This window comes from Scleropages formosus, chromosome 12 (assembly GCF_900964775.1).
Source record: "Scleropages formosus chromosome 12, fSclFor1.1, whole genome shotgun sequence".
In the NCBI taxonomy this organism is placed as follows: domain Eukaryota; kingdom Metazoa; phylum Chordata; class Actinopteri; order Osteoglossiformes; family Osteoglossidae; genus Scleropages; species Scleropages formosus.
Window position 1 is genome coordinate 14,254,651 of NC_041817.1, and position 18,936 is coordinate 14,273,586.

Genomic DNA, 18,936 nt, shown 5'->3' on the forward strand with positions numbered 1-18,936 from the left:
TGCTGAATGACCACAGCTGGGTCAACAGAAGTTGAGGTACAGAGAGACTCTTAAGACACAGAAACAGCAATAGGTAGGGCAAGGAGTAGGTAACACCAATGCAAATGCTAGTGACCTCAGGGGAAGAACTGGATAATGGAGAATTTCCAAATTGCAGGTTAGAGTATCTGGCACAAAGATGATGCCATCACGGGCCATCAGAAAAAACATGGAAGTGGCTTGCTGCTTGTGAGGGACATTGAGCCAACAAGAGTTTGCAGGCTTTAGGACAGGACAGTACTTTGTAGTTGAAAAGGGCTCGCTGGAAACAAATCCTGTGCTTCAAAGAGGCAGAAGCAGATTTACTACTGTAAAGTAGGCAACCCGTGGTTTTGATCATGGGGCAGTAGAAGAAAGCCAGAGTTGCAGGTCTGAGACACACTGCAGAGATGGAAGAACACCAGCAGGAGAAACAGAAGAACATGCCAAATCATATGTTTATTGTCAAGAAGACTGATGCACACTGTACAATGACCCTAAGAGGGAGCAGCATGGTAGAGCTGAAGTCCCAAAGGAATTTACAGTTCAAGGCAAAAAGTTTCTGAACTGCAAGAAGAGAGTAACAGGAAGACAGGACACTGAGAAGAACACATACGCCATGACATAGGATTGTTGTGTTTTGCTAGTTTGGGTTTGTTTCATTGTGACATGTTATTTATTGCTTGGGTTTGGCCTAAAAACTTCCTCAGTGAGCTTCCCCTCTAAATCTTCACGGAAAATAATAAACATTGCTGAGAATGGGTGATGGAGAGCAGTGATTTACGATGCCTTTTTAACCAAAATCACCTTCTCTTTCTCATAGAGTTTACAGTGCCAGGTAGACAGCTACCTACGTAAGCATGTATATGTGCGTAGTTAAGCAGCGTCACAGGTGAATGTGGGTGACTGCGTGCAAGCAAGAACGCGTATAAAGAGCACATGTTCTTGTGCATTTGAACAGACTGCCTAATAGAAATCATCTGTAACTCTATCTGATTAAATCTCAGTTTACTGTTCTTTCCCCTTTCTCTCTCTTTGCCTTAGTACTCGACATTTGTATCTGATTGTACCGTTTTACACCAACTATTACTTAATCCTGCATTGTTTAAAGAAAATAAATGAAGAAACCCCCCCCCACACACACACACACACACACACACACACTTGAGGATGAGAGCACTTGCTCACAGAACACAGAACACATTCTTGCACATGGGGCCACAGAATTGCTCTCAGGCAAGGTACCCATGTTGCCCCCAAGCAGGTCTGCACTTATCACCACATATCTGTACTGATAAATGCCTGACTCAAAGAGTCCTGCGCATCTTCTCACTCAAAAAATATTCTAGAACAGTCTTAATCTAGAACAGTCATTACCACAAATAATAACATCTCCAGTCAAAGAGTACTCTGGGGAAAAAGACTTCAGCAGGACTTCCAAGGAACAAATACATTTGACAATCAATAGAATTGTCAAATAATAAACTGCTTCATTAAACATTAATCCAATATATTTTGAAAAGTGTTCAGTTGTACATGATGTATTACATAGTACTCCAAGTTCAGTGATGTGAATACAATGTCCTGATCTCATAAAACCAAATAAGCAATAAACTGGAAGAACCTGAAATAGGCCTCAGTGTCCAACTAGGGAGATGTTCTTCCTGTTCTCAATTAAAGACATACTGGGAATGCTGGCAGTGATTTTTCAGCCAAGATGACAAAGGAGATCAAGGTGGAATTGAAGACACCAAAAAATGCTATTCTTGTAATAGCAATAGGCCAGCCCTGATTAAAAACGCCCATGTGAAAGAGGGTAATGCTACATTTCGCTGAGCAGAAGTGGAGAGCAGGAGCTGTGAAGTGAATTATGGGCCTATGATTCGCAGTGGTGTTCTTGTCAGTTTTGTCAAGTTCGCTGTTCTCCAGAATCAAGTCACATTTCAAGCACTGAAAAAAGACTCAAGTTATTCTTGACTTAAGGTCAACAATCCAACCTGGAGCCTAAGTTGGCCTGTGAAGATTACACTACTATTTTATATTACCATGTGTTGTTCTGATTATCAGATTTATTATTTACTCTTTTCTGGAGAAAGCTGAAATACCTTGTTCAAAAAGAGATCTTAAATCTCACAAAGTTATCTGTTTATCTCCCTTCTATCATTGAATGATGCAGGAGATACAAAAATCTGTTCCATTGCACAGCTAAATAATTATCTGTCATGTGTTTAAGTACCAAAACACCCCTTTTCCTTAACCCCTAAGTTGAGACTTGTGCTTATCTAATGCTGATGGAAAACCTCTGGCCACCTGTCCCCTGAGACTATGAGACAGAATGTAAATAACATACACCATTTTGAAATATGAAATATATGAAATTAAGTTGTCACCGTAAGGGAGCAATTACTCTAGTCAATGGACGGATCCTCAGACATAATGATGCATTTTATTGTCCCAGTGTGGTGTTTGGTTTTGTAGTGCCCCAAATCCATTCTTGAACAAAATGTCATATTGCAAGCCATAAAAGTCAAGTGTCAAAAAAATAGTTTCCCTCGGTTAATCAAAAGATGGCATTTGGTTCTATTTTAATTAAAAAATGGACGAGCTTTGTATCACATTGTCTTAGCTTTTGTATTGTATTGTGTGCTTTCTTTTAAAATTATTTGCCACTAGGAAAGTTTGTGTTAGATTTCAGGTGAAACTATTAATTCTTTACTTGTTCAAAATGAAGTCATATGCCATTATGGCCTGACTAATCATCCAGTATACCCATTACCATAACCATTCAAGCCATGACTCAACGGAATTTATCGAGTGTGACCCAATAATGGCAGGTTAAGTTAAAGTTTTTACATTCAGAAGACAGTCTATTTCCATACACCAACTTTATGAGCTGTAATTTCAATTACAAATAGATATGATTGATTTTTAGGACCTGTTCCATATGGTCTATAATAATGGAATCCAAAATATTTTACTTTATTTAAAACTTGGGCAGAGATGCTAGGTGTTTCTGCTTGACAGGTTATGATATCATTTCAAAGATGACACACCTGGAAGGGACCTCCTAACTGAAAAGAACAGTCACAAGGTGTAAGAAGCGGGATCCAATGCTCAGTCAATGTGTAACTATAATCTGAATGATTCAGCACCTGACCGGATTTGAATTGGGCAAGTACTTCCTGAAATTGTCTTTCAGTTTCCTGGACAACACCTACATTTCAGTGACCTTGGTTTTTTCCACATATTTAAACTCTTTTAATGAGGGTAAGTTACGTTACTGTGAGTCTTTATATGGGGTGTTCCTACTGAGAATACGGGAACTTTCAACAGATACTATCTAGGCATCTTTTAGCACTGGTTCAGCCTGGTACCAGATTGCTTGATACACCCAAACATATCCCACTAATAACTTCCTTTATAGAACGGTAGTAGTAACAATAAAGAACTACAGAAATCCTGAAAGTACATTGTAAAACTGCAATGTTAAAAGGGGTTTTTTTATGGGGGGGGGGGGGGGGGGTGTAAAGTGTGTTTACCCATTGGTAAAATACCACTTATCAAAATTTATAAATGCATATAAAGCAAAAAAAAACAAATATAGCTGGATAAAATCTAGACCACAAATAATAAGTAATAAAGAAACAAACATCTAGAAACTCCAGTTTCAGAAAGACAGCATAGAGAAAGGTCTACTAAAATATAACACGCATACATGCATACCTTCATACATGTGCAAACATTCCAGTGCTCAAGATTTTGAAAACTGTTTTACTTGCAATATCAGAACCATTTACTCCAGGACACACATTTCTTTTCTGTATTTTCTTTTAACATGGGCTGAAGTAAACCTATCTTGTTGAAGAATGTGAAGTGTAAGTTTTTCTTTTGCAAAGCAAGCATTAGTGATAACTGGATTCATATGGAAAAGAAAAGGGGACAGGCTTCAACCAGAGATCTCCCTGAGGTGTCAGCAATTTATCTGCTCTCTAAATGTGAGCACACGAAAGGACTGAATACATTGGTTTTCAGCTTAGGCTTTGTTAAGAACAACACCGTAATTAGTAACAGATACTGCTGCTCATTTACACCAAGGCCTGAAAAAACATGTGCATCGATCGTCAGGCATCACCTGCAAGAAGAAGTTCACAAGCGGCCACCTCACTGCTGCCTTCCATACATAAATAAGACTGGGATTAAAGGAAAAAAAATGAGTTCTTGCTGTCCTTTCTCTTCAAACGTACCATGGAAGACACTGCAGACAGGAATACTGATGGTTCTGGTGTACATCAAGAAAAGAGCTTGACTCTAGAATAAATCATCAAACCTGCAAGTGACCCAGAATAACAGACATATTTAAGAACTTTGGCTGGGATGTTGTCATTTCATTGCTGCTAAAGACCAGTAAATCAGGCCATCACATTTTGCTTGAGTTCCATGGCACTAGAGTGACCTTAATTGTTTTACCTTTAGGTACTATTACTAAATCCAGCTGTTCAACATATTAAGATAAAATCCATTAATACAGAAGCTAATAAATATGAAGATCATTTAATTTTGTTTGTTTTTACATAATAAACTTTTTCCATAATAAAGCATTGGGTAAAGTTGCATTATATTTCAAGTGCAACTGTAAATATCCTTTGGGTAAAACTAATTAAAAAATTTATAATTCCTTCACTGAGCAAGTATATAAAAGTCAACCACGTCAACTATTTATGTTTCTGACCATCCAGATAAAGAAACCATAGTTTTACAGGTTAGAAAATGTAAGGAATGGGTCTATATTTCAAATGTTATTTGGCAGTACTCTTTTATACTGGGCATGGAGCCATTGCTCAAACCATGCTGAGACTGGGCAGAAAACACTGTGTTTGCAGGACACTTTTAGGAAAAGGAAAACCAGTGCTCTCTTTTACTGGTCCCTTCTGAAAGTATTTTGCCCCTTACGGCAGCCGGGGTTCACCAGCAAAAGAAGAGAAAGGTGGGTAATTGCTGACTCAGTGAAAAGTGGTGAGGGTGCTGGAGTCAGGAAGAGGCCCTTTAACGGGCCGACACACATGACACCGGGAACAACGATGACTTTGTGGGTCTGTCTGAGTTCGGAAAGAGGTCGGTTGATGTATTAGGCATTGAGTGTTCTGCAATGGGCTCTGTTGGCAGCAATGATCTCAGCATCTGTCCATCCGATGTTCATGGTCCTGAGGTCTTCTCGAAAGGTGGAACGCCACGTTTTTGGTGGTCGACCCTGTTTGCGCTTTCCCTTTGGCGGTATCCATCGCATCGCCACCTTTGGAAGTCTCTGGTAAGGAAGTGGCGAAATGTGATCCAGTAGTCGCATTTGTCATTCAGCAACAGTGTCTTCCAGTCACAGCAGACCCCTACGTTGTAACACCTCTTTGTTTGTGATCCGATCACAGTAGGAGATACCCAGAATTTGACTGTTTATTTTAACTACTTTGGTGAAAAACATTCAGTTTGTGGGCTATCCTTTTCGACATCAGGTCCTTTCAGGTTTGGTCCACCGCCTTCATCAGAAGTTAGCCTGTATTCCTCTGCTGAGACTTATTTCCATTTATTGCACTTGTTGTTTCTGTAGCAAGACCATTTTTTTACAGGGCAGGGTTGCTAACCCTGCACCCAAGCTTCGTCCTTTCTCATTCGGGATTCAGGCTGGCAATGGCAGAGTTACAAAGAATAGATAGTTCTAGAAAAAAAAAATTGCATGACTCAGTATACAGATACAGTCTCTCCTTGCTGGCCCTGTTATACTTTAATTGCTGTTGTTGCTTCTTAGCTGATCCTTTTATACAACACAATTTACAAGTGGTACCTTTTTTGTACCGCTGGATATTTCCATTTAAGTACAGCACCTTGCTCAGGAGTAAAGGAGCAGGGGTCCAGCTGAGCTGTAAGCCTTCATCCTCTAGGTTCAAATTTTTATTATGTCCTGGAGTACCTATACTTTTTACAGTTTCTGTAATTGTATATTTATGCTATTTCAGCACTTGCCAAATGTTGGATAGCATGGCAGTACAGCAGACGGAGCTGGTACCTCACAGCTCCTGAGTTCAATGGTTTAAAATTTGGGTTTGAATCCTGCTCCATGTGTGCAAAGAGGGGCACGTTCTCCACTTGTCCACTTCGGTTTCATCTCACAGTCCAAAGACATATGTTTCAGGTGAATATGCAACTCTAAATTTCACATAGTGAGTAAGCAAGTGAGCTAGCGATAGATAGATAGATAGATAGATAGATAGATAGATAGATTCATTCATTGACTCATTGATTGATTGCATATGTTTGTAGCTAACCTGTATTGGGACCCACTCTGGACTGCTGCAATCCTGATAAGGATTTGAATACCCCACCTAATACAAGGTTATAAGGTTTGAATTCCTGTTTCTGCTGAAGCACTTTTGAGTAAGGTACAGGTACTTACCCTGATTTAGTCCTGTAAAAGTTACCATGTTGTATCCACCAAATAAAAAAAAAAAAAACATTAATGAGAAAGCCATTTAGTCTTGTTCTTTCATACTAATAAAGCTCTTAAAAATGAGCAGAAAAAGAAAAGAGCCCACCTAGGTATAAGCATTGTCCTTGGGAATGGTTGAGCAAAATTATTTTTTGGGGTGATTGAAGGGGTGTATCTCAGCAGGAAAATTAAATGAAGTTGCAAGAAACGGAAGAGGTGGAGAGTTTGAACTGTGAGATATTACATTTACATTTATTCATTTAGCAGACGCTTTTCTCCAAAGCAACGTACATCTCAGCAAAAATGCAATTTGTGCATTACATTAAGAGAAAGAGACATGGCTGCAGACGTGCGATCCTTAAGTAAACCTAGTCTGTTATTTTCCACTTGATGCACTGATGTTCATCACTTGAGTAGGTGCATGAAACACAGGAAAGATGAATTCTGATAACAGAATATAGACAGAGAAAAGACAATCCCAACACACCAGGACAAAGTGAAAAGTGGGATGTCCTGCATGGATCCTGAGTAGGAAAATAAGGCCTGTGAATGCTGGACACTACGTCAAGCCTGACTGAATGGGTAGGGTCCAACTTTTTCCACTTGGGTTTGGCAATATTGACACAACCATCTGTTCATGCTGTACTGCCTAAAAACAAAGTGTTCTGTAGGGATTCTCACATGTGTTTCAGGGAAATTTAGACACTAATTTATTGCCCCAATTTACTAGAGGGACAAACCTCTTACCATTGTTTTTTTTTTTTTTCGTATCAAGTGGCTATACTTCCACGCTTTGCTTCAACTCCTCGCAGATCTCAGTTACTATTACCTTTTATTTAGCTAATGCCTTTTTCGAAAGCAATTTACAATGTTACATTGCCAATTGTGAAATAATTTGTCCATATATAGATTGGGGTTTTCTGTCCTATTCTGGGTAAGTACCTTGCTCAATGGTACTTCAGTAAGAGCTGGGATTTCAACCAAGGGGCTTCAGACTGCAAGGCAACAGCTAGAAGCACTATAATATATTCTGCCCAAGGAAGTTATTCTAAGTTGTAAAAATCAGTTTCTGTGCAGTACATCTTCTATTTATATGTCATATTTATACTCATATGTGTATCTGACAGTTACATTTTATCAAAAGGTTTGTTTTATGTGAACATTTGGTTTAATGATGGAGCTTTGGCAATAGGAATTTAGTGAGAGTTTCCATAAATTTGTCACCACACTTTATGTATTTTATATTTCAAAATCAGCTTTTAGATGTACAAAAGTATATAAAGTAATTATTTTCAAGACAGAGAAGGTCTGTGCAGATGACAGTTTGCTGCACAATAAATTTTCAATCCAAACCTGTCATTAAATTTTAAGTTATTGTGAAAATCAGTTAATCTTCTGACTTGATAAATGCATTCCAGTTGATGAGTAAGATGTACAGTGTACCTTACTTCATGTGATAATACTTTCCAAAGTATTTGACCTTACAAAGATGATTACTACAGTTCATAATATTCTTGACACATTTTGACAAATGGTACACTCCCAGAGGATACTTGAAAAATGAAGAAAAAACTCCCTCTTTCTGATTTCTGGGCTCTTTCCTTCTATGTGAGCACAGAATAAAGTAGAGTAGCGAATGCAACAGCAGTGACTGGCATTGTACACATACACGCACATTTTACAGTATGTCAACATCCCGCTGCTATGACTGGGATTCTGTAAATCAGAATATTTTTGGAAAGATCACCTGTGGTCATGTGGCGCGTTTGGGAAGCAGATCTTGGTTCAGTTGAAAGTAGGTAACTCTACATGAACTATGGGCCCCAGACTGTTTCTAAATTCCCAAAAAGCATTATAAAGACATTCAAACAAGACTTATAATAATAAACAGACAAAATGTGCCAGACAAAACAGACCAGAAATAAGAATGCAGACAGGCTCATTACTATAGTTGCAAGACAGTATGCAGTGATTCCACTGTCGATGTTTCTATTGCACATGCAGTGAAACACAGAGTAGAGCTTTGTGCTAATTATTTTTTTCTGTTTTCACAGGCACTCCATCACCAGGCTGGAATGAAAAAGTTTAGCATCACTTCCATGCTTTTATTTCATGTTGAAGTTCATTATATTTTAGTGTAACAATGTTTGAAAAACAGGATTAAGACAGCTCGAACAATATGCTGCACTTCTTTCCATATTAGTTAAGATCAAAAGCACATTTATTCATTTAGCTGACACCTTAGTGTGACTTAGTTTTAGGCATACCATGCCAAGCCAGTTACAGATTTTAACCCATTTATATTCACTGGAGTAATTCAGGATGAGTACAATATTCATGAGGCTCAGGGATTTGAACCCAGATCCATTGATTGCAAGGTGTAAATTCTAGTCATCAGAGAACCTGCTCTCCCTAAGTAAAACATAGCGCTGAATACATTTCTTTCTTAAGTCAGTAAGTTTAACAAGCATGTCAACAGTCTGAAAGTGCCAATAACTTCAAAAAGGGAAAAAAAACTAAATTATTGAAAGCAATTCTAAACTTAGTTGAACTAAAGACCTTACGTTTGGTTTCTGGCTTTCACGCATAGTCAGCACACTCACAGACTGAAACTGAGCCTCATGAGACTATATTAGGGTTTATGTAAACTGCTACATCTGTAGAATCCAAAAATGCTCCGGCTAAGAACAGGCATGTGGTTCAAATATAAAGCTATGACATAAACTGTGTTCCAGACTTATTTTGAATTGGAGCAAAATCACTTTGTGCAGAGGGAATTTAATCAGATGTGTATCTCCTTTTGTCATCATGCCTGTGTGTACGTGCATGGTGTGTGTGCACTCATAATGCATTTGTCCATATGAAAGTGAATGCCCGACAGCACAGATTTATATTAGGTGGGCTTCTTCCAGCTGCTGGGGCCTTCTAAGTCCTTCATGGCATGTGAATTTTAAAAAGAAGGAGCAACAGGAGGGCAGCAGTAGGAGATGCAACACTCTTTGACAGGATAGGCTGTGTGGAGGAGAGCATGGGCTCTGGACCTTGCTGCTGACAGAAGATTCCTGGAAGAGCCTGGCAGAAGGCCAGCGAGGGATAAGAGCTGGGAGAGGCCATGGCCATCACGACTAGTTTATTAACCTCCAGGGATAAGACAAGAAACAAAGCAATTGCCCTCTGCCTAACAGAAGCTCACATGCTCAGTTACTGCTTCTTCATTTGTTTCTTCCCCCCTGCGGGAATTATTTCTCTGTGACACACACATGCATATATGGCCATAGTGAGATGCTTAGAGAACCAGACAGCACTAAGCAGAGTGGTTGAACATGTGGACACAATTATCTCCAGCAATATTATTTCTGCAATGGAGGCATCTAAGGAATGAAAACCAAGATACAGTTTAAGTCGTTCAAACAGAAAAGAAAAATTATATGTATTTCACATTAGTGTGAATGCAATGTGCATGGATGTGTATATATGGCATGATGTGAGGTATGAAGTAAAAAACCAGGTACAGCTCTAGAATAGTTTTTCCTTACCACCCAGACAAACAAAATGTATTTAAAAGCACTTTGGGTTTTTAAAACCTCTTCATTAAAGCCAACAAACAAGATTTTTTTACCCAGAACTAGATGCACAACAGTAAAAACAAAGCCCTTAATCATTTTCATGATGCACAATAGAATCATGGGACAAATAAGGAAACCCCAGTCTGTTTGATAAAATGAAAGCACTGATACTGTTACGATACAAAATACTGATGTGAGCCCATCACTGTTGTAAAACGTAATGAAAAGTAATTTAAATTTTCCTTTAAATTTATGACTTCTGGAATAATACAGAGGAAGCATCAATGTAATCTTGAAAAATCTGGAGCGCTGAAATGTTGTTGATGCTCATTCCTGTATATTGTGTAAGCATTTGTCTGTCTGTCAATGCAAAACATAATTTCTGAATCTTTAATATATATGAGATCCTTTGTACACTGAATGTACATCATGGGATTTTTACTTTGGATTCAACATCTCTAAAAGTCCCTTTTAACTCCTATCTCGGGCAATTTTTTGTCATTGAGAAAAGATTTTCTTTCAACCTTCAATATGTCACTTTCATATTCATGGATAATTCCGCTGTGTTTTATATATATTTTTTTTAATCTTTAAAAAGTTTGTCTTTCTATTTGTCAGTATGAGATGAAGATTTGCCAGAATTGACTAGTATTCCTACTGATGCAAGTGACTAAGCTGTTACCTGTATGCTCAAAAAAAAGCTCAGTGTCTATGAGGTCAGGGCTGTGGCAAACCCCAGGGTTTGGTGGAGTGTGGAGAGGGTGTGTGGAGAGTAGCTGGAAGTGATGCTGTGAGAGCACTGGGCACAGCCGTTCACATGAGACTTAATTACTCAGCTCTGCAATGGTCCACTGCATATTCTTGTTTAATATTCAGAATCATCTTTAAACAGGGCCCTAGTTAGCTTTTAAATGCTTCATCTCACTGCCAAACAGACCACAGCTGTTAACCTGGAGTTCTGACAGGAGACAGAGAATGGAAACTTCCACTGGAGAGAGGAGAAGAAAGCCCCAGCCAAGCATGCATGTTTGGCTTATGCTCCCTTGGCAAAAATAAGGGAGGATTAATCGAACCTGCTGGAATATCATGCTGTATTTATTTTTTATGTTCAGCCACAGGCTGAACATTATACACAAAGTATAAAGTGGTGAAAGTTGCCACATTTCCCTCTCTTTAACAAAGTGAATACCAACAGAAAGGCAATAATCTTCTCCAGACTGGAAGACCCTGGATTAAAATATAGTCTTTGTATGGTATGCATGTAAAATTTTAAATAAAACCTTAATGAAGTAATGAAGTGTCCTCCATCCATCTATTAATAATAATTGCCTAGTGCAGAATCATGGTGGTCCTGAACCTATACTAGAAACATAGAGGGCAGGGTACAACCTGTATGAGATACCCTGGATTGGACACCAGCCCATATGAAAAGTTTAAATACTGTAAATACCAGATATACATAAGCAGTTAATGTGTCTACTGTTGCATTATTTACACTCATTGTGTCTCAGTCTGTATAACTCTTAATAGAATCTGTGTTCCCTCTCTTTTAGGCCACACACACACACACACACACACACACACATATACTTTTATCATAGAGTTTTCAGATCAGCCTGCCTCATGTGAGAGTTGACACGAGTTTGCTGAGCAAGTCACTCAATTAAGTAGACAATGTTTACAATCAAGTCAGAGGAGGTGACACAGGTCAATGTCAGCTGTCCCATCCACAGGAAATGCACTTAACTCTAATTGCTTTAGAAGAAATACAGCTGCAAAGATGGCAAGCAAATAAAACTGAAATAATCAAGCCAAATAACCAGGGGATCAACAAATAAATCTTGCGCCTGTTTGGGGTTGGCTGCCCCAATTTTTTTGTGTCATGGCAGCTTTGAGACTTTTTTGACAAATGTCATCAACTCACGCTCAGAAGAACAGAAGTTAGCCCATATTTATGAGAAGTATGAGAAATAACCAAAACACTTCTTCCAAACCTCTAGAAAATATCTTTTTTTTCCCAGATCCATTTTATCTGTCAGTTCAAAAAACATTTAATGGAGCAAAGTAATGTCTAAACCCCCTGGGCCCTTGAAGCCTGGTCCTTAAGGTTCGCAAAATCTTCCAAGTTCCTCTTTCACACTTCTGAAGGGTTGCCTTATCATCTGGGTTTGAGTTCAGTTCTGTCATACCTGAGGGTAGTACATGTAGTGAAACTCTGCAGGTTATTTCAGCCAGCCTTTGTAAATATGCAATGGCCGAACATAAGCAGGAACAAAAAAGCTGAATAAGAAGCGAATTAAGCAAAATACAGAGGATATTTTTGTTCTGTGGAGTAGGAGCATTATTCACATATCCACTCTCAAAAAAGTAGTCATCCCTTATCAGAGTCTCTAAACCAAATGAGTAGATGGATTCTTTCAACCTATGTCATATATCATTAAACAAAACAGTCCAGAAGCCATGGAACTGAAAGCAAATGGAGTACACTAGAGCTAATCTTTAAGAGCATCGGATAAAAATATGGAAGAATATGGAAGATGGAAGAATTTACTGAAACTATTACTATAAGTATTACTAAAACTTTGTATGAACCTTTGTATTTTTTCTGTAGTTTCTTCCAAGAGACATTCATAATGTAAAAGCAACAACATCAAAGTTAATAGAAGTAGAATTAGTATAGCATTATATGCATGAAAATTTTCCATGCTTTTGCCACCTATATTACCATTTACATCCAAAAAAAATTAAGAATGTAATAAAATGACATCATATTACTAAAAACTTAAGTTTTACCATTCTACTAATATAAACTTCATCCAAACCAGCTGAGGAGCTCCACAGGTTCTCCATTGATTGTTGCACAACTTGAAGTAGAATATCATGCCGATAGAAATAAAATTAAAAATATACATTTTGAATATAGTGATTTAATCCTAACATATGAATAAATATATTTATTGATAAACACAGAACACCTTTAAAAATAACAGCACTCATTAGATCTCTTGAGAAGCATAATGGGACAAATGACCTTGTGCTTTTGTTTCCATTCATAAACCCTGTACATGAATACAAATCCACCCAGTAATATTTGCAGGCACTTTTCAGTTACAGTTCAACCAGTCCCGCCAGATGGGTGACTTGCAGGCACGAAAGGAAGTGGCACAGCAGAACAGGATGCGTGGCGTAAACCAGTCGGAAGGGACACGTTAGCAGGGAAATAGGCTGGGCGCTGACTGTGATTACTGGCAGAAAATCAATTTCTTCTCTCAACCAAATCTAACACAGTGTTAAAGATCTTTCCATTGTTCACTAGGGCACGCATTAAGGGCAGTGCTTGGAAATAAGGTGTGGCGCAGATCATTTAGCAGAGAGCCCAGTCAAGTCATTCAGAGGGCAGCCCATTATAAAAATGTCAAAAGTGGATTGTAAAATGAAAGTTCAGGAGAACTGTACTCTGTAAACCCAAGTCTGTACATTGGCGGAAAAAAATATAATGCACTAAATTTAGGTGTAAAAACTGATGTTAAAGAAATACTTTAAAGGAGCTTTGCCAAATCCTGAATATCATCTGTTGCATGTCTGCAATATTAATTAATATCTACAAAATTAACATGCATTAATCATTTTATATTGCTAATTATCAATTCTGCCAGCAAACTATTACAAATCATAAATAACTAAAATATATATTGTACTTATACAAAGTCAATTTAAAGCATTAAGGTATGTTGTTTAATGTAAGAGCTTCGAATGGTAACATGTCTAAAGAAATTTTTTACATTTTTTCTGATTTTGTTGTTTGTTTATGCAGTTAAGGCCAATTCTCAAAAATGTTTTTCTGTAGTCCCAGGCCACTGACCAATAACTGAGTAGGCTATTAGCACCCCGTTATGTAGGCAAAGCGGAGTGCCAAGAAGACTTAAGGAGGAGCTGGATTGTTTAATGCCAATTGGACAACAAATTGCAACTACCTCTAATGCACTTCTTCCCATGTGTGACTCTGAAAATTACTAAAATGTTGCCAGATTACTTTTGAAGGGGTTAAATTACCTCCTTAGTGTAATCAATCAATAAAAGACACACCGATGCTCAGAATAGCATCAAATGCCAACATGTCACATTAGCAAATATGGAGTGAAGACAATTTGTTCCATATGACATTAAGAAACCTGATTTTGTAAAATCTAAAAATTTAGTAAAAGCAGTATGTTCCATGCCTCATTTTTCTGGCAATGCATACAATTGTGTTCCTTCACTGTCACGTTGTTTTTCTTGTTTTGGCAGTACTTACAACAAACGGCAAGATGGAAAGGTATGGCCTTAAGTAAGTGAAACTACTGCAGACTTAATGTGCATTCGTTAGTCCCAGTTTGAGATTTTCCTGTATTTTCGCACTTTAAAATTTGATTTGACAAAAAAAAAAATTGTCTTATAAGTAAGCCTATTCGCCAAACATTGCTTTGCTCTGAACTGTGAAAAATTAGCTCTGATTTCTCAATGTTCACTTTTCATGATACAAAAAAATGTCAGATATAATTGTTCTTCAATTTGGGAATTGTGCTGCTATAGCTCCGATGTATCTGCCATTAAATGGTGCCATCAGTTTTTCCACTCAGGTGCAGATGTTTAGTAATTTTATGAACATTTGTTTCTGTTAGTCTTTTTATATAGTTCTCCTAAAAGGGACTGGACCATGGAATATGTTAATATACTTCACTGTATGCTTAAGTACAAAGCTTTGGCAGGGCCTAACAGTTAAAACAACTTCACTCTAGCACTGCAAGGTGTTTGGCATGTTCTAAACCAGAGCAACGGGGAGAAATAAAAACAATGAATGGCCAAGGGGAAGACTAATGAGCCTCACAACATTGTTACCTTGTGTGCCACGTCTTAAACTGACTCGGTCCTCCAATGTCCATGACAGCAGTGCCAGTATGGCTAATTTTTATTAGGACTACGCTAATGAGTGAAATCACAACAAAAGGGTCCTGGTGCAAATACCACAGCAAAAGAAATAAAGTACTGAGTGCAAATGTAAATGCATTCGTTTAGCATACATTTTCTCCATAGTGACCCAAAAAAGTATGTTTCACAGCAAAAGAATTTTTCATTTTGTTATCCATGCAGCTCAACAATGATGCATCATAAATGTCAGTTCTGATTTATTTATTTTTTTAGTATTTGTACCGGTTATTTGAGTTATTATTTATAGTTTCTAAAAATAATTTTCAGCTTTTTGTTTACCATTGTCTGCAGAGGGTGTTAAAGTAACATTTTATTTAACTGATGTCTTTGCCCAAAGTGACTTACAATGTTAGTTTTGTATGCTAAGCTGCATGCTATTATTTACCATTGTGCTGTATGTATGATCAGGCAGTGTTTTAAAATGTATGAAAATATAGTACATGAACTTTATATAGGTGACAAGAGTGGCTTAATCTATGTTAGACCTTAGAAGCACATCAAAAAAGAAGAAAGTCTATTAGTTAATTCAGAGCATATGATTTCCAGATGGCCTCCAAAAACCACAGATATAATTAAACTGCTAAAGTGGAAACTCCTGCAATTAAAGCAGATAGCCTCCATATGCTCAAAGTAAGGTTTAGGATAAGCTGCTTTCTGACTCGGTCCTTTTGCCTGTTCTACCCCGTCAGGATAGAAGCTCTGAAACAATATAACATCCAGTGTACCTACATCACCTGCTGTAGCTTTAAGAGGTAACTTTCTGCATATCATACATAATGCACATTTTCTGCGAATAAATATCAGTTGCAATAAAGGTTATGGAATGAGTACATGGAATCCTATAAATTTATTTACTTGTGAAAAATACAAAGGCATCAATGTGACCAGCTGAATTACAACAAATCTACCTTAAATAGTACATGCAGTTTGTGTTCCTTTGGAGGTTTCTGGAACATCGCGTTCTTTAATACTGCATACACATAACCATGACATCTGGTTGGGCAAGACTAGTGCTGGGTGGGTTATTTGACAGTTATAATACATTACCTATTGTTGGAAAAATAATAACAATTTGCTTTGTCCCAGCCAGTTGAACTCAACTCTTGGCAACCACTTCTCTGGTGTTCCAGGTAAGGAAGTGGCAAGAGCCCTTCCTCCGTGCACCTCTGCAGAGGTAGACATACACTTACTTTGCACGCCCTGAAGTGGGCTGGGAACCACACCCACGTAGCACCTCAGAGGCTATACCACACTGGTTTTTACCTGCTGTGCCACCATGCCCCTTTCTGTGGATGTATTTTGCATTATTTGTCAGGTTACTCAGCAACATGCATAGCTTTATAAATTTTAAGACTGTGAAAACAAAATATATATATCCATTGTACCATTAAAAGCGTACTAGCCCTGTATTGTGTTGAGTAAAGTTTGGTGAAAAAATCAACAGGAAGGTATGTTAATGATTTAGTGAAATTTGTGAATTAATGGCTCACATTGCTTTAGTATGTCCCTATATTCCTCTCAAACACAAAGATTCTCTTTTGCAGTCATTATCCTGGGTTCAGTTGGGTTCAATAAGACTTTTCCACACTGAGCCTTGACTTGTCTAGTTTGGCTCTGCCTGTGCTGTTCTGTGCTGTGCTGAGCTGAGCTGAGCCCTGTGGCTGCGTTTGTTCCCTTCTTCCTTCCACTCCTAAGCATGGATAAAGAGCAAGCAAACCGCCAGTGCTTGTATTGGCCAAGCTCTATCTAGGTCAGAACTTGTGTTCCTCCTCCCCATGTCCACATCAACACCAGGATCCCCTGGGACTTGGGGTCAGCCGTCCTCCCTAGGGGCTGCCAGTCTGCCGCTACACACATCTGTGTGTTGTGAAAGCACATTGGCTTGAGTTACTGAACCTCTGTCAATCTGGCAAGGTGTCACGAGCGGCCAGCCGTGAGCTATGGCTTGGGTACTCCTCAGAAAGTGCCTATAGGTCAGCCAAGTGCCCTGATTCAATTTCTCTCCATCTTCTGTGCCCTCTCTCTGACGGTCTCCCTTTCCATCCCCTCTCCCTCATCTGATGACAGAATGCTGACAGATGCTCCCTCCGTGGCCTTGCCACAAGAAATACTGAACCTTGCGTCGCTGCACAGCATGTACAGCAGTGTGCTGATGAAGGTGCACTTTACCGTGGCGCAACGCTGAGCGGGGGCAACGAAACCAGAGAGCTGCGGAGGACAGAGCTGCTTTGTGGAAGGCGCACAGCTCAGTGGCTGTGTCAAAACTTCCATTTTTGGATACATGGAATATTAATGTCTCTGCACTTCCCATGGCTGATGCACCTTTAACCGCTAGTTAAAGCACAGTAGCATGACTGACAGTTATTTTATGATTATCACTTCTGGCCTCATTTATCCTTGGGTTATAGAGTCTTAACCACGAAAAGACCATTTTAGGACAGATGTGGGCAGGTCAGATAATTCTGGCTAAAACCTCTGTGTGACACGTCTAAAATAGCCCTGCACCGTTCATGTTGTTGAAGATGTCAACCTAAATCATTCCTTGGTCAGCCTTGTCCCATTACTGCATGGAAGAAATAACACTCAGTGTGAAATTTTGTAAAGATGAGTCTCACTCCACAGAGAGGCGAAAGGACTGAGTGTGTGTGTGTGTGTGTGTGTGTGTGCACTCCACTGGTTCACACCGAACCCATGATAAGTGTGGTTTGACTGAAGAAAGATTCCTACCTGGCTCAGATGAGTTCAGCCTAAAGCCCTCTGATTCATCCCAGGTTTTTGCTGCATCAGGATGGGGCTAAAATATGATACTGCGCAGTTGTCCATGTTTTCATGTCCATAGGTTTGAAATGGTGACTATATCTGAACCTTGATTTCTCTTTGTACATTTTCAAATACATTTATCTTTTTTTCATTAACCGTAATTTATCACTAGTCGTCATCTAGAAGCACAGGGCATTAGGATAGTCAGAGTGCATCCTGGACTGGACGCCAGTCCATTGCAGTACACATCTACCATACATATTACCGTAGGTCGAACCATCTGTGCACGTATGGAACTGTCAGTTCCCGCGGTCGGTCATGGGACCATTTCCTTGTCTCTCCAGCTCACTAATCACTTCTGATGATGGAACAGAGGAGGAGGTGTGGGCAGGGATCGGAACTTGCCGGGCGCAGTCTGTGAGCAGCAGTGGCGCCACCACCGCGTGGTCAGGCCAGAAGGGCCTGTGACACGTCAGGGGAGGGGGGTCGCATTCCTGCTGCAACTGGCCCAGGATGAAAGGCTCCAGGGTGAGGGGCCGCGGGGTGGAGATAAGGACAAGGGGGCTTAGGTGGAGGTGCTCCACCGGGAGTACTCTGCAGGGACAGGATGGGATGGCCGCCACTCGCCAAGACAGGCCCTGCCTGTTTACAATGGGCCTTTCACAAATCCCATTATCTGTGGCACTGGCACAGCATCAATGGGATGTTTATCAGCATAATGGATGTGTGTGTGGGGGGGGTGGCATGCTGACAGACTGCACACTCCTGGCCTAACACCCCCCTGCCCCCCCCCCACACACGCGCACACACACACACACACACACACACACACACACAAACACACAAACACACACACACACACACACACACACACACACACACACACAGACTCACACGGACACGCACACGCGGAGGCACACACGCGCACACATATCTCCTCATTAGACCCTTCCCCCACTCTAAGAGATGACTGATTGGGATACATTCGAGGGCAGCGTCCTCACACCTCCCTGTCCCTTTCATCTCCTGCGTCTTGGGGTAAGATCTCCACGCAGCACCACCCAAGTGTACCCAGGCCTCTCTGTCCTTGCACCTCTTCAGACCACAAAGGGCCACTCGTAATGTGCGGTGACGCTTGTGTGCACACCA